Raw genomic sequence first — 23,681 nt, forward strand, 5'->3', positions numbered from 1 at the left:
CCAAATAAGTCTACAAGGAGCTAGCAATAGTCTTGGGCTAAAGTAGCCTAAAGGGGCCCACTTCTAATCCCCGAAATATGTTCTAAGGTAATTTCTATCCTAGACTAGTCTAAGGTATCTAATTCCTTTACTAGATATTAAGTAAGATACTTTTAGCCATAAGATAGCAATTCTACCTGAATCATGAGTAACTAAGTCGATTATGCCTAATTTATGGTTCATTAATAGGCTAAATATTTAAAATAATACTAAATATATCACCAAGGCGTAATTGCCAACCAATATCTAGAATAATATCATAAACATACTATGAATTATCTTAATCTATGAGGCAGGTAAATCTAGCCTACCTCGACACCGAAGAAAAGCTTGGAGAATCCGCTAAATCATTATTTTCCCTTTTGAGAAGCTTCTGCAAGATGTCATGCTATAAAAATCATAATCTACTTATTAATACGAGACAATACCCATATTGAATTTCAATGCTTCAAAACCAAAATTATGTAAAAATCCCATGTGGAGCAGGAATTGCACTTTTGAAATCGACAGCACGTCCATCTATGCTCAAAACATTTACCATCAAGAATGGGTAATTTTTTAGAATGAATGTTGCTACAATAAACCCACAAATATTCTAGGGATTTTGGGAATTTATAGAGAAACTAACCATTGAATTGATGCAAACTTACTAAGAATTCAGAGAAAAAACAAGCAATTCACACTTACGAATACCTTAAAATCACCTCTTAATGTTTCTTCTAAGTTTCCACGTGTTCTAGGGGTTTTCACTTTTGAACTTGAGTGAAAATAGGAGAAAATTAGGCTAAGTGGGGAATTTATAAGGCTCCAGGTGCCGCTTAAGAGGGAACTGGGCCTGCTTTTGGGTCAATGCTTAAGAGCCCAAGTGTCACTAAAGGGGTACACAAACCTATGTGGCAGGCCGCTAAAGAGGACAAGCTAGTGCTAAAGTAGCACACTGAGCTGGGCAAGGCCACTAAAGAGCCTGAAGGTTTCTAAAGCGCCCAAAAGTCCACTTTAGCAGTCACACTAGTTGGACTTGGTATTTTTCCAAGTCTTCATTGACCCCTCGGGATTTGTTTAGAATTTTGTATACGCAAATGAACAAAACTACCCTATTAAATTCAGCATTCTGGACTCAATGGCACAGTCAATTTTCTTTTGAGGTTGTTTTGATAAAAAGTGGGTCCCATACCTATATCCAACAACTCATTTTTGATAAAAAGTGTGTCCCACACCTGTAGCCAATAGCTTGGAATGAGTTCAAAAGCTTTGGAACACAAATAAAAGATTTATCTAGCCTAAAATCGATGTTTCAAAGCTATTGGAACTGTCAGAATCAGCATACGAGGTCATTGACTAAAGTTTTCACCCGGTAGCTAATTCTTGTCAACTAAGACTTCAAAATAGGGAATTAGTTCTAAATACCAAATGAACTATCTGATAACCAAATTGTCAGCTCTAGTAAGTCATAAATGGCTTGGGACAGCTATAGGAAATCTCTACATGTCAAAAATGAGGGGAAATGCAGAAAATGACCTGGAAGATCATTATAATATCCACTACTAACATAACTTTCTCTGTAAAAGTAAAGAGTTAGGATGTCTTGGAAGCCCCAAATAGGTGAGGATACTCATACCGTATATTGCTCTTGATCTCTTAAGTATCCTCATCTACTGGGCTGTGTCTCCACTAAACCTTAACTACTGGAATCTCTTTAGTGCACAACCATTTAATATCCTGGATAATATGAATACAAGATCCTCCACGAAGGTCAACCACTTATCCAACTGAACCGAGTCCCATCTGAGCACATAGGGTTCATCTCTAATGTACCACTGCAATATATAAACATGGAAAATTAGAGGAACATTAGCAAAAATTATGGGTAAGGCTAACTCATAAGCCACCTCTCCAACTGTGCAAAAGATTTCAAAGCGTCATAAATATATAGGGCTGAGCTTGTCGATCAAGACCTGAGACTGCCCCTTAGTCATAACACAATCCTTAAGGCCACAAGTGACCCTACGCTAACCCAAGAATCTAGTACCTATTTTGTACACTGAATAAAGTTATAATAAACCATCATATGTGGAATCTAGACTAATGAGAAATTCTATGAAGATATAATACTAAAATAATACCTAACATGTCTGAATTTTTGTTAAAAAATGGAAATAAGTCTGCCTATCTGAAAGCCTAAAAAACATGAGGAGTTGATGGGACAAACCCCCAACTAACTCTAACTGACTAAAATAAAGGAAGTACTAAAAGTAATGGAAAATATCTTGTCCTCGATGGATGAGGAATCACCATAACTGTTGTTGAGTGGCATTGGACTGACTAAGGGCGATTCGGGAATCGAGCGTTCGAACCTATGTTATAAGCCAACATAGCACAAAAAGAGTATGCAATCAGTACTTTTAATGTACTAGTACGTGAGTTATTGAATAATTAAAGTACATATAGATACTGAGCATAAATGTATGAACATGTTAAATAATTGCAAGACCAAGTAGAGCATGTACTGAAATAATCTGGCAAAGTGACTGACTATATAGCTGATAAACTGAACATTTGGTCATACAAACCTAAACTGATATAATTTGAGTACTGAACTGAAACTGTGGGAGCTATCATGTAATTGTCATGCCCCAATTTGAGCTAATCGAGGTCCAACAATAACCCCAGTTGGAAGGGTGTCAGTACCTTGCCACAGGTACTACTGGCTGTATGGATCCACTAAACTCGTGTCCCGAAGGACTAAGGTATTAGTTCTCTACTAGAGGATGAACCCTAAGAGAGTTTTAGTCCTCTACTGGCAGGTGATATCCAATAACCTATTCTTATTACATAGTTCTGTAACTTAGGGATTTCTATTGAAGGTCATAGTCCTCTACTGGCGGGTGAGCCTATATCCCTAGGTTCATCGGGGCTAAATCCTACTCCCAACTGAACTAAAACTGGTATTGATTAAAGTTAATAGGACTCATAACTGAGAATTTCGTAACATGAATGTGAAAATCTGAATATGATGATAAAATCATGATCTGACTGGCTTATTGCTTGAAATAGAAAACATGCATAAACATATAGGTATCGGGTGTTCATAATCCACTAGCACTGAATAATAGATTCATTACTATAGCATCATTATAATACTATAAGGATTTCATGATTCGTAGACCCAAAACATAGTATATTTCACTAAACTGATCAAATTCATGACTATGAGTATGGGAAGGTGTTAAACTTAAAGGGATAACATGCTCACATAGTTAAATTCATAAATTGATAAACAACATAGTCTAAACTAAACATGATATGTGTGACTGAGTTTATAAAGCATGTAAGAACATAATTCACATGGGGAAACACATTGTCATGGTTTGTATTAAAACTATTAAGAAAAAGTTGAATATATTCGTACTTGACAATAAAATTTCATCTAAAGAGGGAAAGGGGTTTATACTTGAAAAATAAGGGATTTTTATGACTCAATGGGTGGAAGAAGCCCATTGACGAATACCCCACATACCCAAGTTTGCTTGAATTCTTAAAGGAAACTTGGAATTAAGACCTTGGATGGTGAATTCTTGGAGAGAGCTTTTGATTTCTTTTTGTTCTTCAGAATGGTAGGAGAATGAACGTCGTTAACTAAGGATGAATGGGGAAAATAATGGCCCTCACCCCTTAATAAAGACTGCATAAATTTACACTGTAGCATAGCACGATGGCTATCGTGGAGCCCAGCCTTTGTGACACATTGCCCATTATAGAGGCTAACCTTTGTGACATGCTGATATCGTGGAGACTAACCTCTGTGACATGCTATGTATCACAGAGACTATCCTTCGTGACATGCTAAAATTGTGAAGGCTTACTGCCTTTGTGGTCCAAAACCACTCCGAACCTATTTTTATTCTGATACTCTCTAGGATGAGTATTTTAACATTCCTAAACATATTTAAACTCATAAATCGACATTTCAAACTCAAAAAGTCCAAAAATAAAATGTTCAAAATCTTAGTGTTAAATGGCCATGACATTTGTACTTAGTGTGAAATAATTTCTTTGGGACCTTTAAACATGTGAAGAATAGCTGGAAACTTATCTAGGGTCTTGCAGGGTATCATAATATCTCCCCCTTGAGATCGTTTCTCCCCGAATGAACTTTCTGAGCTGAGATACTGGGAAGGTGGAGATTATATGCTAAATACTTATGAGCTAAATCATGATTTAATAGCTGGATTAAAGTAAATTTATGATTGTATTCTATCACATGAAGATGGTTGGATAGCTGAGAAGGAAAATGAGAGAATCAATTTAAGAGAAACCATTACCTCAAGATGAATCTAAATTCGTAGAGAAAAGATGGGGATACTTGGCTCGCATATCAACTTTGCTTCCTAAGTATCTCCCTCAATGGACTAATTCCTCCATAAAACCTTTACAAAGGCAATTTCCTTATTTTTGAACCAATAAATCTGACGATCAAGGATTTCAACTTGGACTTCTTCATGGGAAAGGCTATATTTCACACCCACATTCTCTAAAGGAATGACAGAAGCTAGGTCACCAATGTATTTTTTGATCAAAGAGACATGAAACACCAGATGCACTGATATCAATTCTACAGGCAACTCTAACTCATAAGCTACCTTCCTAAAATGACTCAAAATCCAATATGGGCCAATATAGCGGGGATCGAGCTTCCCTTTCTTACCAAAATTCTTCACCTCTTTCATGGGTGAAATTTTCAAATAAACTAAGTTGCAAACATCAAACTTAAGATCTATTCTCGTCACATCAGCATAGGATTTTTATTGGCTCTCGATGTCTTTAGCCTTTCTCGAATCAATTAAACTTTCTTCATTGCCTCATACATTGAATATGGACCTATAAAAGTAGCCTTACCTACTTCAAACCAACCAATAAGATATCTACACCTCCTTTAATAAAGAGCTTCAAACAGACCCATCTAAATACTGAAGTTATAGCTATTATTATAGGCAAACTCAATTAAAGGTAAGTGGTTATCCCAACTACCCTTAAAGTCGATAACACAAGCCCTTAATACGTTCCTTAATATTTGAATGGTCCGCTCTGCCTGACCCTCTATCTGAGGATGAAAAGTTGTACTAAGATGGACTGGGGTACCAAGACCCTTCTGAAATTCTTCCAAAAGTGAGAGGTAAACTGGGTACCTCTATCTAAAATGATGGTTAATGGAACCCTATGTAACATTACCAATTCCTTGAGATAGAGTCTAGCATAATCCTTGGCTGAATACGAAGTATAAACTGGCAAGAAATGGGAAAAATTAGTCATTATATCTATAATGACCCAAATTGAATCATGTTGATGATGTGTACGAGGTAATCTTGTAACCAAATCCATGTTCACCACCTCCCACTTCCATGTGGGGATGTTGAACTCCTGAAGCATACCACTAGTCCTTTGGCGCTCAACCTTAACCTACTGACAATTCAAATACTTAGCCATGAATTCCGCAATATCATTCTTAATACCATTCCACTAATAGACTTCCCACAAATCATGGTACATCTTAGTGACTCCTAGGTAAATAAAATACCGCACACCATGTTTCTCCGCTAATATTCTCATCCTCAAATCATCCACACTCAGAACATATAACCTGCCCTGATAATGAAGTGAACTATCTCTCACTTGGGAGAAAACCTCAACTTTCTGATCTCGAACTGCATCTTTCAACTTGACCAAACTAGGGCCCCTATTTAGATTTTCTTTCACTTTGGCCACCAATGAAGATTCCGAACCATTCTAAACCCATATACTACCTTTGGCCAAATAAACCAAATGAATATCTACTCTAGCAAGATAATGTACCTCATAGACTAGCTTTTTCTTATCCTTTTCAATATGCACAACATTTTCCATAAACAATCTACTAAGGGCATCAATCACTAGATTGGCCTTACTTGGGTGGTACAATACACTCACATCATAGTCTTTCAATAATTCAAGACACCTTCTCTGACAAAGATTTAGATCCTTCTAAGTGAACACATACTTTAAACTCTTATGATCTATAAACACATCAGTATGAACACCATAAAGATAATGCCTCTAAATCTTTAAGGCAAAGACAACTGTTGCCAACTCAAGATCAAGAGTCGGATAATTCTTTTCATGGGGTTTGAGCTTCCTAGAGGCATAGGCTATAACCTTACCTCGATGTATTAACACACAACTAAGTATAACTCTAAAAGCATAACAATAAACTACAAACCCATCTGAACCCTCTAGTAGAGTTAATCTGGAGAAGAAGTGAGTCGAGTTTTCAACTCCCGAAAAATCTTCTCACAGGAATTTGACCACTGAAATTTTACTTTTACTTAGGTTAGTCAAGACATGGGAGAAGCAATAGAAGAAAATCCTTCAACAAACCATCTATAGTAATTGGCTAAACCCAAGAAACTCTTGATATCTAATAGAGAAATGAGCCTAGGAAAGTTTCTAACTGCTTCAATCTTTTGAGGATTAACTTGAATGATATCACCAGAAATGATGTGATCAAGGAAAGCTACTAATCTCAACTAAAATTTGAACTTGCTGAACTCAGAGAATAGCTGGTGATATTTAAGGGTCTACAATACAATACTCAAATGGTCTGCATGATCACCTTCACTACAAGAAAAATAAGGATGTCATCTATAAAGATATGATGAACATGTCCAAGTATTACTTGAACACCCTGTTCATCAAGTCCATCAAAGTTTCAGGAGAATTCATTAGTCCAAAAGACATAACTAGAAATTTTAAGTGACTATACCGATTTCTGAAGGTTGTCTTTGAAATGTCACATTCTTTGACTCTGAGATAATGATAGTCAGATCTAAGGTCTATCATAGAGAAATAGTTTGCACCCTAAATTTGGTCCAACAAGTCATCAATCTTGGGGAGATGATACTTATTATTTATTGTGACTTGGTTCAATGGATGGTAGTCGATGCACATTTTGAGAGAACTATCTTTCTTTTACATGAAGAGAAATAAAGTGCTCAATTGGAAAACACTAGGACTGATGAAACCCTTATCTAAGAGGTCTTTCAAATGCTCCTTCAATTCCTAAAGCTCATCTGGATCCATTCTATAAGGAGGAATTGAATTAGGATGAGTATCTGGGAGGAGATCTATTTCAAAGTCAATTTCCCTTTCGGGAGAAACTCTGGGAAGATCTTCAAGGAATACATCTGGAAACTCATTCACTACTTGAACTAACTAAAGACTTAGAGTTTTAAAATTTGAGTCCTTAACTTGGATGAAATGGTAAACGCATCCCTTTTATATTATCTTTCTTGCCTTAAGATAAGAGGCAAACCAACCTATAGACACTAAAGTACTACCCCTACATTTAATAACCGGCTCATTAGGAAATTGGAATTGAACCATTCTATTTATATAGTCAATTAAGGCATAGCATAAGTGGAGCCAATCCATTCTAAGAATGATATCAAAATTTAACTCTACAAGGTCAACTAAAGTGACTTTTTGAGACACTATGCCCAAGAAATTTTTGTATAGCTGTCTGGCTATAATAGAACTACCCACTAGGGTAGATACTGAGATGGGCTCTGCTAATATATTTAGACTAATGCCAAAGTATACAATTATATAGGGAATCACAAAATAAAATTAAGCTCCGGGGTCTAATAATGCATAAACATTAAGATGAAAGACCTGTAATGTACCTGTAACCACATCAGGAGAACTCTCATGATTATCTCAAGTTTGGAGAGCATAAAGTCAGTTCTAACGTTGCCCACTAGCATGCTAGAGGCAACTCTCTGCTGAGTCGGGAGACCTACTAGGGCCGATGAGAAACTAGACTGACTTGGTTGACAAAACTCTTTACCTTTCTGGGAAACCACTGGGCAATCTCTGATCTTGTGGCCTGGATTTCCACATCCAAAACACTTATCACTATTTGCCCTACACTTACTCTAATAGTTCTTACCATATCTCCTGCAAAGTGGATTAGTGCGACGACTATTCATACAACCCTGGGACTTAGAGTCCAGCACTCTATCCCAATTGTCCTACTAGAACTTAGGCACTGACACACTGGCTAAAGATGGGGCTGGAGCTGAAAATTTTTGGCGGGGCTAAGAATAATTCCCACCATTAGACCTTTGTTGTGAGAATTTAAAGCTACCAATTCTGGCCCTCTTATTCTCCCTTTCCTTCTCTTTGAGCTTTTCCTCCTCAATTTGCTGAGCATGAACCATCAACCTAATAATGCTTATCTCTTTAATCAACATAGTTATTCTACACTCTTTGACTATATCTCTGACACACCATACATAAACTTACTTATTCTGGACTTAGAATCATCCACCATAGTCGGAGCATACCTCACCAACTGGGTAAACATAAGTGAGTACTCCTTCTCATTCATATTTCCCTGCTTTAGATTTATAAACTCCTGCACCTTGGCCTCCATCAACTCAATTGGGAATAATCTATCTAAAAAGGATGTTTCGAACGCATCCCATTATACAGGTCCTGCCTCAACACGTTTGTCCTCCTTCCACTGCTTGAACAAAGTATGAGCCACTCCTTATAATTGGTAAGCGGCTAATTAAGCACTCTCACTAGAAGTAACACACACATTATCTATCACTTTATACACATCATCCAAAAACTCTTACAGATTCTTCTTAGACTTAGATCCAGAAAACAAGCAAGGATTTATCTCAGCGAAAACCTTCATCTTAGCTGCTTCTATGCTCACTATTGGATTGACTGGTCAATGACCTACTGGTTATTCTAAATAGCCATAGTCTAGGCTAAAATAGTGAAAGTGGTCCTGAATTCAGCATGGGAAACATGTTCGTTCAATGGGTCTTCCTGAATATGTAGTGGTGCAGCATGATCCCCGTTTCTTCTTATGTTATTACTCCTGGGCGTCACTTTCTGTAAATGGATGAAGGACGAGCTAGAAAAGGGAATTCAATAGAGCTCACACTCTTTCGTATGACATGAATACTGAAAGAAGACAAACTTTACTATAACGTCTCATAGCCTCTTGCCCATAAGTGTGGCATGCTTCACATCCATGCACAAGACTCTACTCAACGCAGCTTTCAAACACCCTCAGACACTTTAAAATATTAGGCTCTAATACTAAGTTTGTTACCACCTAATACTGCCCCAAGTTGTAACATTGTGCTTAAGGCCACAAGTGACCCTAAGTTAACCCATGAATCTGCTACCTATTGTGTGCATTGAATAATAATAAAACATCATATGCAGAAGCTAAGCTGATGAAAAATTCTATTAATATGTAATACTAAAACACTACACATCATGCTTGAACATCTGATTTAAAAACTAGAAATAAGTCTGACTATTTGAAAGCCCTAAAATATGAGGATTTGATGGGATGAACCCCCAAATAAAGCCGATTAAATAAAATAAAGGAGTACCAAATTAACTATAAATAATTTTTCCTCAATGGATGAGGACTCACCATAACTTCTGCTAAGTGGCACAGAACTAACTAAGGGAGATAAAAAAACTAAGCATTTGAACCTATGTTATAAGACAACATAGTGTAAAATAGAGTATGCAATCGGTACTTTGAATGTACTAGTACGTGAGATAGAGAATAATTAAAGTATATATAGATACTAAGCATGAATGCATAGAGATGTAAAATAAATGCAAGACCAAGTAAAGCATGTACAAAAATAATTTGTTAAAGTGACTAACTGTATAGCTGATAAACTTAACACTTGGTCATGTAAACCTGAACTGATAAAATCCAAGTACTGAACTAAAATGGTGTGAGATATTATATAATTGATATGCCTTAATATGAGCTGATCTAGGTCAAACAATAACCCAATTGGAAGGGTGTCAGTACCTTTCCATGGGTACTAACACTGGCTATATGAATTTACTAAGTTGGTGTCTTGAAGGACTAAGGTATCAGTCCTCTACTAGCGGATGACCCCTAAGAGAGTGTCAGTCCTTTACTGGCGGGTGACATCTAATAACCTACATTGATTGCATAGTTATGGAACTTAGGGACTGCTACTATAGGTCCCAGTCCTCTACTGGCAGTATCCATAGGGTCGTTCGATGCTAAATCCTACTCCTAACTGAACTGACACTGGTATTGGTTAAAGTTAACAAGACTCACAATTGTTACTTGTTTAGCATGAATGTGATAGTCTAGATATGATGATAAAATCATAATCTGACTTTCTTGTTGCTTGAAATCGAAAACATGCACAAACATATAGGTATCAGATGTTCATAACCCACCAACACTGAATAATACATAAAGTACGATAACATCATCATAATACTGTAAGGATTTTCATGATTCGTAGATACAAAACATAGTATATTTCACTAATCTGATCAAATCCATGATTATGAGTATGGAAAGGTGTTAAACTTATAAGGACAACATGATCACACTGCTAAATTCATAAATTTATAATCAACTTGGTCTCAATTGAATATGATATGGGTGAATTTGTTTATAAATCATGTAAGAACATAATTCATATGGGGAAACAAATTTCATGGTTTGTATTCAAAACTATTAAGAGACAGCTTAATAAATTCAAAGTTGTTATTGAAATTTCATCAAAAGAGGGAAAAGGGTTTATACTTGAAAAATAAGGTATTTTTTTAGACTCAATGGGTGGAAGAAACCTATTGATGAATACCGCACATACCTGAGTTTTCTTGAATTCTTGAAGGAAACTTGGAATTAAGACCTTGGATGGTGAATTTTTGGAGGGAGCTTTTGATTTCTTTGTGCTTTTGAGAATGAGAGGAGAATGAACATAGTTAACTAATGATGATTGGGGCTAATATGCCCTTGACCCCTTAATGAAGATTGAACAAATTTATACTGCAGCATGGCACCGTTGCTATTGTGGAGGCCAGCCTTTATGACATGCTGTCTATTGTAGAGGCTAACCTCTGTGACAAGCTACATATCGGGAGACCAACATCCGTGACATGCTACATATCACGGAGACTATCCATTATGACATGCTGAAATTACGTAGGGTTACTGCATTCATGGTCCAAAACCACTCCGAACCTCTTTTGAAAATTTTGAAACTCTCCCGGATGATCCTTTTAATATTCCAAAATATATTTCAACTCATAAATTGACATTTCAAACTAGGGAAGGCCAAAAATAAAATATTTGAAATCTTAAGTGGTTAAATGGCCTTGTCACTTGTACTTAGTGTTAAATAATTGCTTTGGGACCTTTAAACATATGACAAATAGCTAGAAACTTATCTAGGGTCTTGTGCAGTATTACCTTGCCTTTCCTCCCAAACCACATCACACCGTTCATGGGAGATACTTAGAGGAATACCCGATCTCCAACTTTAAATTTCAAGGTATGAAGTCTACGATCTGCATACAACTTCTGCCTACTCTGAGCTACCCTTAATCTATCCTCAATCAGTCTGACTCTATCCGACGACCTCTAAAGCATGTTAGTACTACATGGTCTAATCTCAAAGCTCTCAAACCACATAATTGGAGAATGACATTTCCTACCATACAAATCCTCTAAGGGTACCATTTTAATACTCAAATAATAGTTGTTATTATATGGAACTCTGGCAAAGCCAAGTGCTACTCCCACTACCACTAACACCAAAAATTCATAACACAGGATCAAAGCATAAACTCAAGAAACTGAATAGTCTACTTTAATTTCCCATCATTCTAAGGGTGGAAGGTTGTACTAAGAGCCACCTAAGTACTCAACTCCTCTTAAAAAGCTCTTCAAAATCTAAAAGTGGAAACTAAGCCCCAATCTAAGATGATAGATATGGGTACCCATGCAAATAGACTATCTTGCAAACATAGATATGGTCTAACCACAAACCAATGAAAAATATTTGAATAGGATTGAAATATGCCGATATGGTCAACTGATCTATAATGAACAAAATACTATCAAAACCATGGGAAGTAAAAGGCAACCTACTAATATAGTCTATGCTAATCTTATCCTATTTCTACTTAGGAATAGGCAATCTCTAAATCAAGCCTTCATCCTCTAATGCTTGTCTTTCACTTGCTGAATACATAGGCAATGAGCTATAAAGTTTGTTACATCTCTCTTTATACCACTCCACTAATAATGTTTCCTTAAATCTTTATGCATCTTAGTTGTACCTTGGTAAATAGAATATATAGAGTTGTGAGCCTCACGTAAAATCGACTGAATCAAGTATCTAATCTTTGGAACACAATTACGACCATCAAAGCTCAGAATGCCCTCAAAATCAATGGTAGCCCTCTTGGACTGAACACTCAACACCTGATAATAGATGATGCAAAGTCTCATATCCTCAAACTGACGACTTTGAATCTGCTCAAATAGGGTAGACCTAGCCTCTACACTAGAAAGAATCTTCCTCGTGTCTAAAATATAAATTCATAGCTTCAAAACTAGCAAGAATCCTCTGCGGGTCTGAATATCGAGTCACCATATACAGTTTAGCAAGGACTAGACATCCTATAAAAATGGCCTCTGAGAAACTAAGATAAAAGCTAAGCTACTAATACTTGTCGCCTTCTATCTCAAGGTATCTGCTATAATATTTGCCTTTCTCAGATAATACAAAATAAAGATGTCATAATCTTTAAGAAACTTCATCCATCTATAATGCCTAGAATCAAACTCTCTCTAAATTACAAAATATTAAGGACTATGATGATCCATAAAGATCTCAAAATGCATGCCACACAAATAATGCCTCCAAATCTTAAGTGCAAAAACTACCGCCACTAACTCAAAATCATGAGTGGGGTAGTTGCGCTCATGCACCTTCAGCTGCCTCAATGCATAAGAAATAACTTGACCCTGCTACATCAGAACACAACCCAAACCAACACTAAGAGCATTACAATATCTGATGAATCCCTCACTCTTAATGGAAAGAGCCAATATAGAAGCTGAAATGAAAAATTCCTTGAGCTTCCCAAAGCTCAACTCACACTCCTCAGACCACCAAAAAGGAGTCTTTTTTCAATTTAATCTGATCACCTACATTGTAATAGTATTAAAACCCTCAATAAAATGACTATATAACCAGCTATACCAATAAATTTATGAATCTCATAGGAAGATATAGGCCTTGCCCAATCATGAATAGCCTCAATCTCCACTAAATCCACCATAATCCCATTCTTAGACACCAAATATTTAAGGAATGTCACCGACTCGCTATCATAATCATAATCTACTCATCAATATACTAAAAATGGTACCGATATTGTATTTTCATGCTTTGGTTCCAAATTACGTAAAAATACCATGAGGGTCCTACTTATAGAATCACACTTTCAAAACCGATGCTCAAGGAATACTTACCCTCAAGAATGGCCAATTTCTAAGCTCGAATAGTGCTACAATCAACCACTAATATTCTAGGGATTTTAGGTATTTATAAAGAAATTAGCCATGGACTTGATGCAAAATTATAAGGAATTTAGATAAGAAATGAGTAATTCATGCTTACGAACACCCCAAACTCACCTATTAATATTTCTCCCAAGTTTTCACATGTTCTAGGGTTTTTCACTCTTGAACTTGTGTGAAAAATGGGAGAAAATTAGGCTAAGTGTAGAACTTATAAGGATCCAGGTGCCTCTAAAGTGAGCAACGGGTCGCTTTAGTGGTTAGCTCTAAAATATCTAGGTACCGCCAACGCGGTACCCGTGCTTATGTGGTAGGCTGCTAAAGTAGCAAGCCAGTGAAAGCAACTTGTACTTTAGCAGCATACTGAACTAGCCAGGGCTACTAAAGTACATAAATGTTATTAAAGCACCCTCCGCTAATGCACCCAAAGGGCTACTTTAGCAATCATACTAGCTGGATGTACAAGCTGGAGACTTATTATTTTTCCAAGTTTCCATTGACCAATCAGGATTAGTTTAGAATCTCATATACATAAACAAACTATGCTAACCTATCAAATTCAATGTTCCTAACTCATCGGCATTGTTAAAATTTCCATCCAAGGTTGTTTCAATGAAAAGTAGGTCATATGCCTAAGTGCCATTTTCTTTACTTTTGACCAATTGCCTAATATTAGTATGGAAGCCTTGAAACCTGAATAAAAGGTCCATATAACATAAATTTGATGTTTTAGAGCTATTAGAAAGTTCAGAATTGACATATGAGGTCATTTGACTAAAGTTTTTGCCTGGTAGACAATTCTTACCAACAAAGACTTCAAAATAGAAAATTGGCTCTAATATCAAAATAACTGCTTGGCAATTGAATTGTTAGTTCCAGCAAGTCATTTATGACTTAAGGCAGTAATAGGAAAGCTTTATATGAGGAAAATAAGTAAAAATACAGAAAAAGACTTGGATGGTCATTACATAAGTGAATTGCTACTTGATAGTCACTATGTAGGTTATTTTCCTATTGTTATGAATAGATTATGACTTTCTAGGTAAGATATTGGTGTATGATTTTCTTGGTTGAGTGGTCTTATAGTTTATAGCATGCATTGAGAAGTGATTTCAATTATTTTTTTTTGATAAAATTGTGAAGTGTATGGCCTAAGACTTGTGGTATATCGTGATTTGAATTGATTATTTTTGTATTGTTGATATTGCCCTATACATAAAAAATATATATTTGTAATTCATACAAATGAATCAATACTATGGTAAAGAGGAAAATAGAAATTTTGGATTTCAAAAATAAAATTATATCTCTTCTTACTATGTCCAAGGTTAGATTTCAGACTCTAACCTTTTAATCAATCCGAGGAGAGCTTCTAATTCTTTTCAATTTGTACTTATTTTACTCTATCTATGGTGAAATACCAAGAGAGTCTTAGGAAATATTTTGAGCTTTCAATGTTGCTATGTTTGAGGTGAGATTCTAAGCGAGTTCGATGTAAAATTTTGGGCTTTCACTATTATTATGTGTAAGGTGAGATTCCAGGAAGATTTGAGGTAAAATAGGCTTTTATTCAATGGTCACCATATTGCATTACGTTAAAACATACTACACCATATTATATGAACATTATATATAGATATTACTGCCATGTGCACTCTTATTATATTATGAAACTAGACTATTAGGTCCTTTCTATGTGCAGGGTTCTTTTTATTATGATTTATATGGTATAGTTTTCATATTTTTTTGATGCAAACTCTAACACTAACCATCCTAAATGATTCTATTATTCCAAAAGACTTGATGTTCAGATCAATAGTGAGCCCCAAGCATCGGGAGACTTTTCCACTTCTTTTCTATTGATATACTACTTATATTACTAGTATCTTTTGTATATTTATGTATCATACTAGATTTTCTTACTTATATTTAGTAGCACTTGTATTGGTGACGCTGAGTCTGGGGATGGTTGAATTTGTTTTGTACCCTATTATGTATGTGTATATATATCTAGCCCATTTATCCCATTTGTTCTTCTTTCAACATTCACTTATCTGTTACGTTATGTATCCCACTTTGGGTTCTTAGTAACCTACTAGGGTGTTGTGGTAGGTGCCATTACGGCTTAGTTTGGGGGCGTGAAAGCTTGGTACTAGAGCTTTAGGCTTACTAGTGTCAGGTGTAAAATACCAAGTGTTTAATGACCCTTTTCATCACTATGTGTAAGGCTTTTGTTTAAAATTTTAGGCTAAGATAAAATCTTAGCAAGGTATGTTTTATGGTAATCCAGGAATGGAAAAATTTGATGGTTTTCATCTTAATTTTTAGTTCTCTAAGATGATAAGGAACCCATATGAAATTTTCAAATTAAATTAGGGTAAGTAACTCTCCCGAAATGGACCTCGATGTAAAGTGGATTATTTATGATGTCTTGGATTTAAGGTGTGTTGTGAAAAAGGGGAATTCTGGAGAAAATTGGATATTCTGCCTTGTTTATGTGACTATAGCAATGTGCATGTCGCTAGGGTTGCGCACATTTTGGTTCAGACCGAAAAAGCTAAGAAACCAAATAGAAATTTAATTTTGGTTTTGGTTTTTCAGCTTTTTAGTTTTTCGGATCGATTTCAATTTTTAATTTTTAAATTTTGATTTTTTGGTTAGATTTTTAGTTTTTCAAAAATAAATTTTGGTTGAACCAAAAAACCAAAATTTTATAAATAAATAACTAATATATATATTTATTATATATATATGTATATATATAAAATTACTAAGTAGTATATAAATTAAAATAGGACAACCATCTGCCAACCATCCAACCCTAAATCCGTATTCCCTACGCCGTTTCTCATGCACAATCCACTGGTTACTCACAACTATCCATGAGTTAGAACACACCAAAGAGTGGCGAGGGGAGAGCTACAGACCATCGATGAGTGTACTGGTGACTCACGTATAATCTATCAAACTCCAAAGGTAAGGCTGCTAGCAAGCATTCATTCATTCGACTATGGCTATCCACCGGAGGTAGGGAGCAATAGTGGTCTATGGGTATTTTTAGTGGATAGCCAGCGACCAATCGTTCAACTGATCGGCAATCAATTTTTTGACCAGCTATTCTGCCGATCAGTCAGCCTTCTAATAATTTCTAATTTGTTTTTCTTTTATTTTTCACTTAAATTGATAGTTTAAGACTAAAGGCTGAGAACTAAAAGAAAATTAAATGCATCTGAGGCTTAGTTTTCTCTGTTTGAATTGCTTTTTAGTTTTCTCTCATGAATTTTGTTCATCTGAGCACCTTTATCTTTTGATTTTGGCAACCTAGTAGATAACTAAAGTGACCGAAAATGAACATATGCTACTAATGTAGGTGACTGTTAGTGGGAAAGGCTTCACTGTCTGAAGTATGCCCATGCTATAATATGCTTGTTTCTTTATACGTCACGATGGAAGCTTAAATTGTATGTTGGTTGGCCTTGGAGAGGAAAGTTCACTATTTGTTTTCTCTATTTAGCTTTTACTAAAGTATAATTTTGTTGGGTGGAAAATCAAAAAATTTTGCAAATCGTAAATATTTACTTCAAGATGATACAAGGATAAGTGGAAATGAATTCCAAAAAATGATCTCACAATATTTACAACAGGTTCTAGTGAAATTCAAGGTTAATGAAAATTAGGTTTGAAAAAATTATTTAAAAAATAATTCAGTAATTTTAAATGTTCGGACTGACAAAGGGAGGTTCACTACTTTAATCTTTAAAACCAATATAAAAATCTAAAATAACCAAATATAATTTTGATTTGGTTACGGTTGTAATTTTTGTCAATCCAAAAATTGAAAAATCAAACCGATATTAAACTATCAGACCGAATAAACCGAATGCCCACCCCTACACGTCGCTACAGGGACATGCCCAAAATGGAAATAATTCCCTCCATTGTGACTAGTCAACGTGATCAAGGGTCGCTACAATTACTAAATCGCTATAGTGATACTTCTATAGCATTGTAATATGTAAAAACAGCCCCCCCCCCCCACAAAAAAAATAATGTTTATTTTTCTAAAAAGTGCTTTCAAACTTCAACATTGGTGATTTAGGTAAAAATCATTGGTTTTTCATCGTTCTTCTTCGTTAAGGTAAGAATTTCTTCTCCATTAACTAGTAAATTAATAATCAAGCCTTAGAATTGCTAGTTTATGTAGTTTGGGGAGGGTTAAGGGATGGTTTTAGTTGATCCTTTGGTGCAAGGGAGTAATTTAGGTATAGAATCATTTGGTTTTAATTAATGATCATTAAATTATTATTGCGTGTTGTTAATTTACTAAATTATCCATGACATTGGTAGTTTTAGGCAAATTAGGATAGAAAATCATTATAAAAGGGAGGGAATGATCATGAACTTGGCACTAAGGGTTGGGAATGAGTTATAATCCCTCAAGGGGTAGGTCATTGTGTAGATTATGTAATTTGTATTTGTCTCTAGACCAAAATCAAGAAAAAATTTCATGGAAAGTTAAGGATCAAGCTTAGTTGAGTTGTGCAAACATGGATTGAGATAGGTGATAGTTACGTAGTTTAATCCAACTTATATTATATGTGCATATTAATTATTTCCTTGTGTTACTTGTTGTTGGATGTTGTTAGGGGTGATCACATTACACTAAATTTATATGTAAAGCTTATGAATATTACTAGTGTTGGTTGTCATCATAATGTTATATAATTTCTTATGCATACATACAATTGTTGATTGTGGAATGTTTTGATATTTGGACATTTTCATGTAATATTGGTCGAGTAAGGTTGGCAGATACTTGTGTCTGGGATTTAGTACATGGAAAGGATTCTCCCATGTAGGTCATGGCTAGTGGACAGTTGTAAGACCCTTGGCGTATATGTACAAGGTAAAGGTCAGTTTGATGGTTCTATGAGTGAACTGTTGAAATATATATATATATATATATATATATATATTGCTGTGATACCTTGATGATTTACTTAACTTTACTAACTTGATTGCATACTTGTTAACCTCTTTTGACTTGTTTCTAAGGTTACTGAAAGAGGTCTAAGTGTTATTTGTTGCTCTAAGGTGTTGTAGAGGTGAGCATGTATTAACTTATTGCATTGTGTTACGGTTAAGTGTTCATATTTTTCATCTTGGGTTGGACAAATGACACTACCAGTACACTATTGTTTTCTTATGTACTAATACTATACATGGTCTTACTTTTGTTGAGGGTAGTGCATATTCTAGCTGATCCTATAAAACCTCACTTGTAACTCTAGCGTGTGATTTTAATTCAAGGGTAAGAAACATCTTTTGGGCTACCGTGGATCCTTCTTTGATAATATAGCCCTTTGTCTTGACTCATGCACTTTCTTTTCTTTTTAGTACATTGACTTTTGGATCTTAGGGATGGGTATTAGAAATGTTGTGCATTTATTCTAGTTTGTTTAAACATTGAATCCCTTTCGAATTATTAATGGATTATTTGCCTTTTTTCTGTAAGTATTGGTTAATACTTTTGAGGTAATTGATTCTTTTATCAGAAATGGGATGGGTGCTACTCGCATCCATTAGGGTTGTGACGAAGTTGACTTATGGTCAGGTTATTATCTGCTGAAAATTAGGCCAAAAGATATACCAAAGACAACTTTTAGAACTCGATATAAATATTACGAGTTTCTGGTGATGTCCTTTTGGTTGACCAATGCACCACCAACCTTTTTGAGCTTGATGTGTGGTATCTTTAAGTAATATTTTGAGTTTTTCCATTATGTTTATCAATGAAGTCTTTGTTTACTCTAAGAATATGGAGGAGCATACAAGTCATCTTTATATTATGTTGGTTATTCTAAAAGAGAAGCAATTATACACCACATTTTCAAAATGTGAGTTTTGGTTATCTTCGATTTCTTTCTTAGGACATATCATTTCAGAAAATGGTGTGATGGTGGATCCCAAAAATATTAAGGCAATTACAAGTTAGATTAGGCTAACTCAGTGATGTAAGTAAGGAGTTTTATAGGTCTTTCCAGCTACTACTGTAAATTTGTCTAGAATTTTGCATCTATAGCAACACACTTAGCAATGTTTACTCAGAAAGAAGTACTTTTTTTCTGGTTGGATATTTGTGAGGAAAGGTTTCAAAGGCTTAAGAGGTTGTTAACCATGAATCTTATTCTTTCTCTTCGGGTTGAATGTAAGGATTTATAGTGTTTTATGATGCTTTAATTTTGGTATTGGATGTTGTGTTATGACATGGTAAGCATTTTATTATCTATGCTTTGAGAAAATAGAAGCCTTATGGAAAGAACTACCCAACACATGATTTGGCGCTGACAATGGTAGTGTTTGCACTAAAGATTTGGAGATGCTGTCTTTATGGTGTCAAGTATGTGGTCTTCATAGACAACCATAGCTTGTAGCATGTGTTTACTCAAAAGTTTTTGAATCTAAGACAACATATATAGATGGAATTGTTAAGGTATCATGATGTTACTATCCAATATCATTCTAGAAATAATAATACAGTGGCAGACACATTAAGGAAAAAGGCTATAAGTATGAGTAGTTTGCCCTTTATGAAAGTGTCTACGTGACCTTTAGCTAGAGAGTTTAAGACTCGAGAATCATAATGCATGTATTTGGTATTTCAGGTAGGGGAGTGTTGAGGTTAATTCAACATTTCTAGATCAAATTAAGGCCCACAAGTTTAAATATAAGAATATGATTACTCTCTAGAATAAGGTGATGGATAGAGAGGGGTAGGATTCCACTTTCTATGGGGGTGAGTCATTGTAGTTTAAGAAAAGGATATGTGTTTCTTCGTTTGGAGATTTAATTCGTGATGTACTTTCTGAAGCCCATGGTTTGCATTAGTCTATTCATCTAGATGCAACAAAAATGTACTATGACTTGAGGGAGCTTTATTAATGTGCTTGGATGAAAAAAGACATAGTAGAGTATGTGTCAAAGTGTCTCAACTATCAGCAGGTGAAGAATGAACATAAAAGCTCGTGGGATTACTTTAGAGAATGCCTATGCCTGAATGAAAATGAGAGAATATTGTTATGGATTTCATGGTGGGCTTCTTAAGACCATGGGAAAATATGATTCTATTTGGGTGATAGTGGATCGATTGACAAAATTAGCTAACTTCTTGCAAGTTCAGGTAAACTACAACTCAAAGCAACTAGCCAAAATATATATCAAAGAGATAGTTAGGCTTCATGGGGTGCCCCTTACCATTATTTTTGATAGAGACACAAAAAAAATTCTAAATTTTAGAATAAGATATACAACAAGTGGCACACCAAGATCACTTTTAGTACAACCTTTCATCCTCAATTCAACAGGCAGTTTGAGAGGATGATACAGGTGCTAAAGGACATGTTGAGAACTTATGTGATTGACTTTACTGGTCACTAGGATGAATTATTGTCGTTGTGTGAGTTTTCATAAAATAACAGGTATTACTGTAGTGTAGGTATGCACCATCTGAGGCACTCTATGGAAGGTAGTGTACGTTACCTGTTGGGTGGTTTGTGACTAATGATATTAAAACTTTAGGTGCCGACTTGGTAAGAGAGGCTTAAGAAAAGGTAAGGTTTATACAAGACAAGTTGTTGGCTGCTCAAAGTAGACAGAAAGTATATGCAGAACGCAAGGTAATAGACATGGCTTTTATGGTTGGTGAATAGGTGTTGCTCAAATTATCTCCCATAAAAGGCATCATGAGGTTTGGTATGTAGGGAAAGCTCAGCCCCTACAATTTTTGTCCTTTTGAGGTTCTTTAGAATGTAGGATTTCTTGAATACAAACTAGTATTATTGCCTGGGTTATTGGGAGCTCATCCAACATTTCATGTATTAATGCTCAAAAGGTACCATGGGGATGGAGATCACATTATTAAATGGGAATTGGTAATATTAGATAAGAATTTAGCTTATGAAGAGGAGCAGGTGGGGATTATAGATCAGGAAGTTTGAAAGTTGAGGATAAAGGAAATTCATTCAGTCAAAGTTCAATGAAAGCATCGTCTGGTTGAAGAAGTCACTTAAGAAACTGGTAAGGATGTGTGGTACATGTACCCTCACTAGTTTGAGAATACATGCACTCTCTTCTTTCCCCAATTCAGCCTATTTTTCTTATTTTTTCATTCGAGCACGAACGATGGGTAAATAGTATATGTTTTAACGACCCATTCTGTCGTTACGTGTAAGTATCTCATTTAAAATTTTGGACTAAGCTTCTTTCCAGATTTAAAGTTATAATTTTTAGGCTAGGCTAGTCTCAAATGAACTACGAGTAAGGTGTGTTCTAGAGAAATTCAAGAATGGATTGGGTAAATGTGATGACACTCATCTTAATTTTTAGTTGTCAAAGATGATAAGGAACCAGTAGGACTTTTTGGAATTAAATTCGAGTAAGTGGAACTCTCCCTCGACGTGAAGAGTATTATTCGTGATGTCTTAGATTTAAGGTGTGTTGTCAAAAATGGAAAAACTAGAGAAAAATTGACATTCTGACTCGCCCACCTCACTATAGCAATGTGTATGCCACTGTAGGGATATTTCAAAAAGTATAATAATTCTAGCTATAACAACTAGTCAATGTAGTCAAGGCCTTCTATAACGACGTAAATTGCTATTTTATTCCAAAAACACCCAAAAATGGTTTATTTTTTTAAAAATTGTTTTGGGGCCTTAGCATTAGTGATTTGGCCAAAATTATCAGTTTTTTATATTTTTTCCATTAAGGTAAGGATTTCATTCTTGTTAACTGGTAACTTAATAATCTAGCCTTACAATTGCTAGTTTACATAGTTTTGGTGGGTTAAGGATTGGTTTTAGTTGGTTTTCTGGTATAAGAGAGTAATTTAGGTATAAAATCATTGGGTTTTGATTAATTATCATTAAATTACACTTGCATGTTAATTAAATAATTATCCTTGAAATTGGTAGTTTTAGGTAAATTATGATATAAAATCCTTAAAATGGGGAGGGAATGATCATAAAATTTGCCTTATAGATTGGGAATAAGTTATACTCCCCAACGGGGTAGGTCATTGCATTTATTATATGTTTTGTATTTATCTTTGGACCAAAAGCAAGAAAAAATTGCACAAAAAGGCAAGGCAGTGACTTAGTTGAGTTTTCCAAGCTTGGATTGAGGTAGGTAATGGTTACATAGTTTAATCCAACATATTTCATATGTGCATATAAAATATTTTGTTGTATTTCTTGTCGATTCATGTTTTAAGGGGTGATTATATTTCACATAACTTATATCTCAAAGTTGTGAATTTTACAAGTGTTGGTTGTCGTCATTGTGTTATGTGATTTCTTATGTATACATACCATTATTGATTGTGGAATGTTTTGGAATTTGTATTTTCTCATGGGATATTGGTGGAATAAGGTTGGCAAGAACTTGTGTCTAAAATTTAGTACGTCTACAAAATTTTCCCATATAGGTAATGAATAATGGGTGATTGTAAGACTCTTTGGCATATATGTACAAGGTAGAGTTGAGTTTGATAGTTCCACGAGTTAACTCGGGATATATATATATTTTTGTGTACCTTATGATTGACTTGACTTTAATTGACTTTATTGCATATGGTTGAGCTCTTTTGACTTGTTGCTAAGGTTACTTAAAGTGTTCTAAGTGTTATTTGTTGCATTACGGTGTTGTTTAGGTGAGCATGTATAAACTTTTTGTAATATGTTATGGTTTAGTGTTCATATTTCTTATCTTGAGTTGGTCAAATGACCTTAATAGTATACCATTGTTTTCTTGTGTACTGATACTACACCTTCTCTTTCTTTTATTTAACTGTAAGATATCTTACAACAGCTCTTGCAAGACCTCACCTGTGACTCTAGCCTGTGATTTGAATTCAAGGGAGAGAAATATCTTTTTGGCTACTATGGATCCTTCTTTGATGACATAGTCCATTTTCCTAGACTCATGCATTTGTTTTTTCTGTTTTTTAATTTTTGGAGATACATTCTTTTCTTGACAATCCTTAAGTAGTTTTGGTACATCGACTTTTAGTTCGTAGAGATGGACATTGATAATGTTCTATATTTCTTCTAGTTTTTTTAAGCGTTGAATCTTTTTTTGAATTATTAATGGATTATTTGCCTTTATTTCTTTATGTGTTTGTTAATACTTCTGAGGTAATTAG

The sequence above is a fragment of the Capsicum annuum genome, chromosome 8 (assembly GCF_002878395.1).
Source record: "Capsicum annuum cultivar UCD-10X-F1 chromosome 8, UCD10Xv1.1, whole genome shotgun sequence".
NCBI classification, from domain to species: Eukaryota; Viridiplantae; Streptophyta; class Magnoliopsida; order Solanales; family Solanaceae; genus Capsicum; species Capsicum annuum.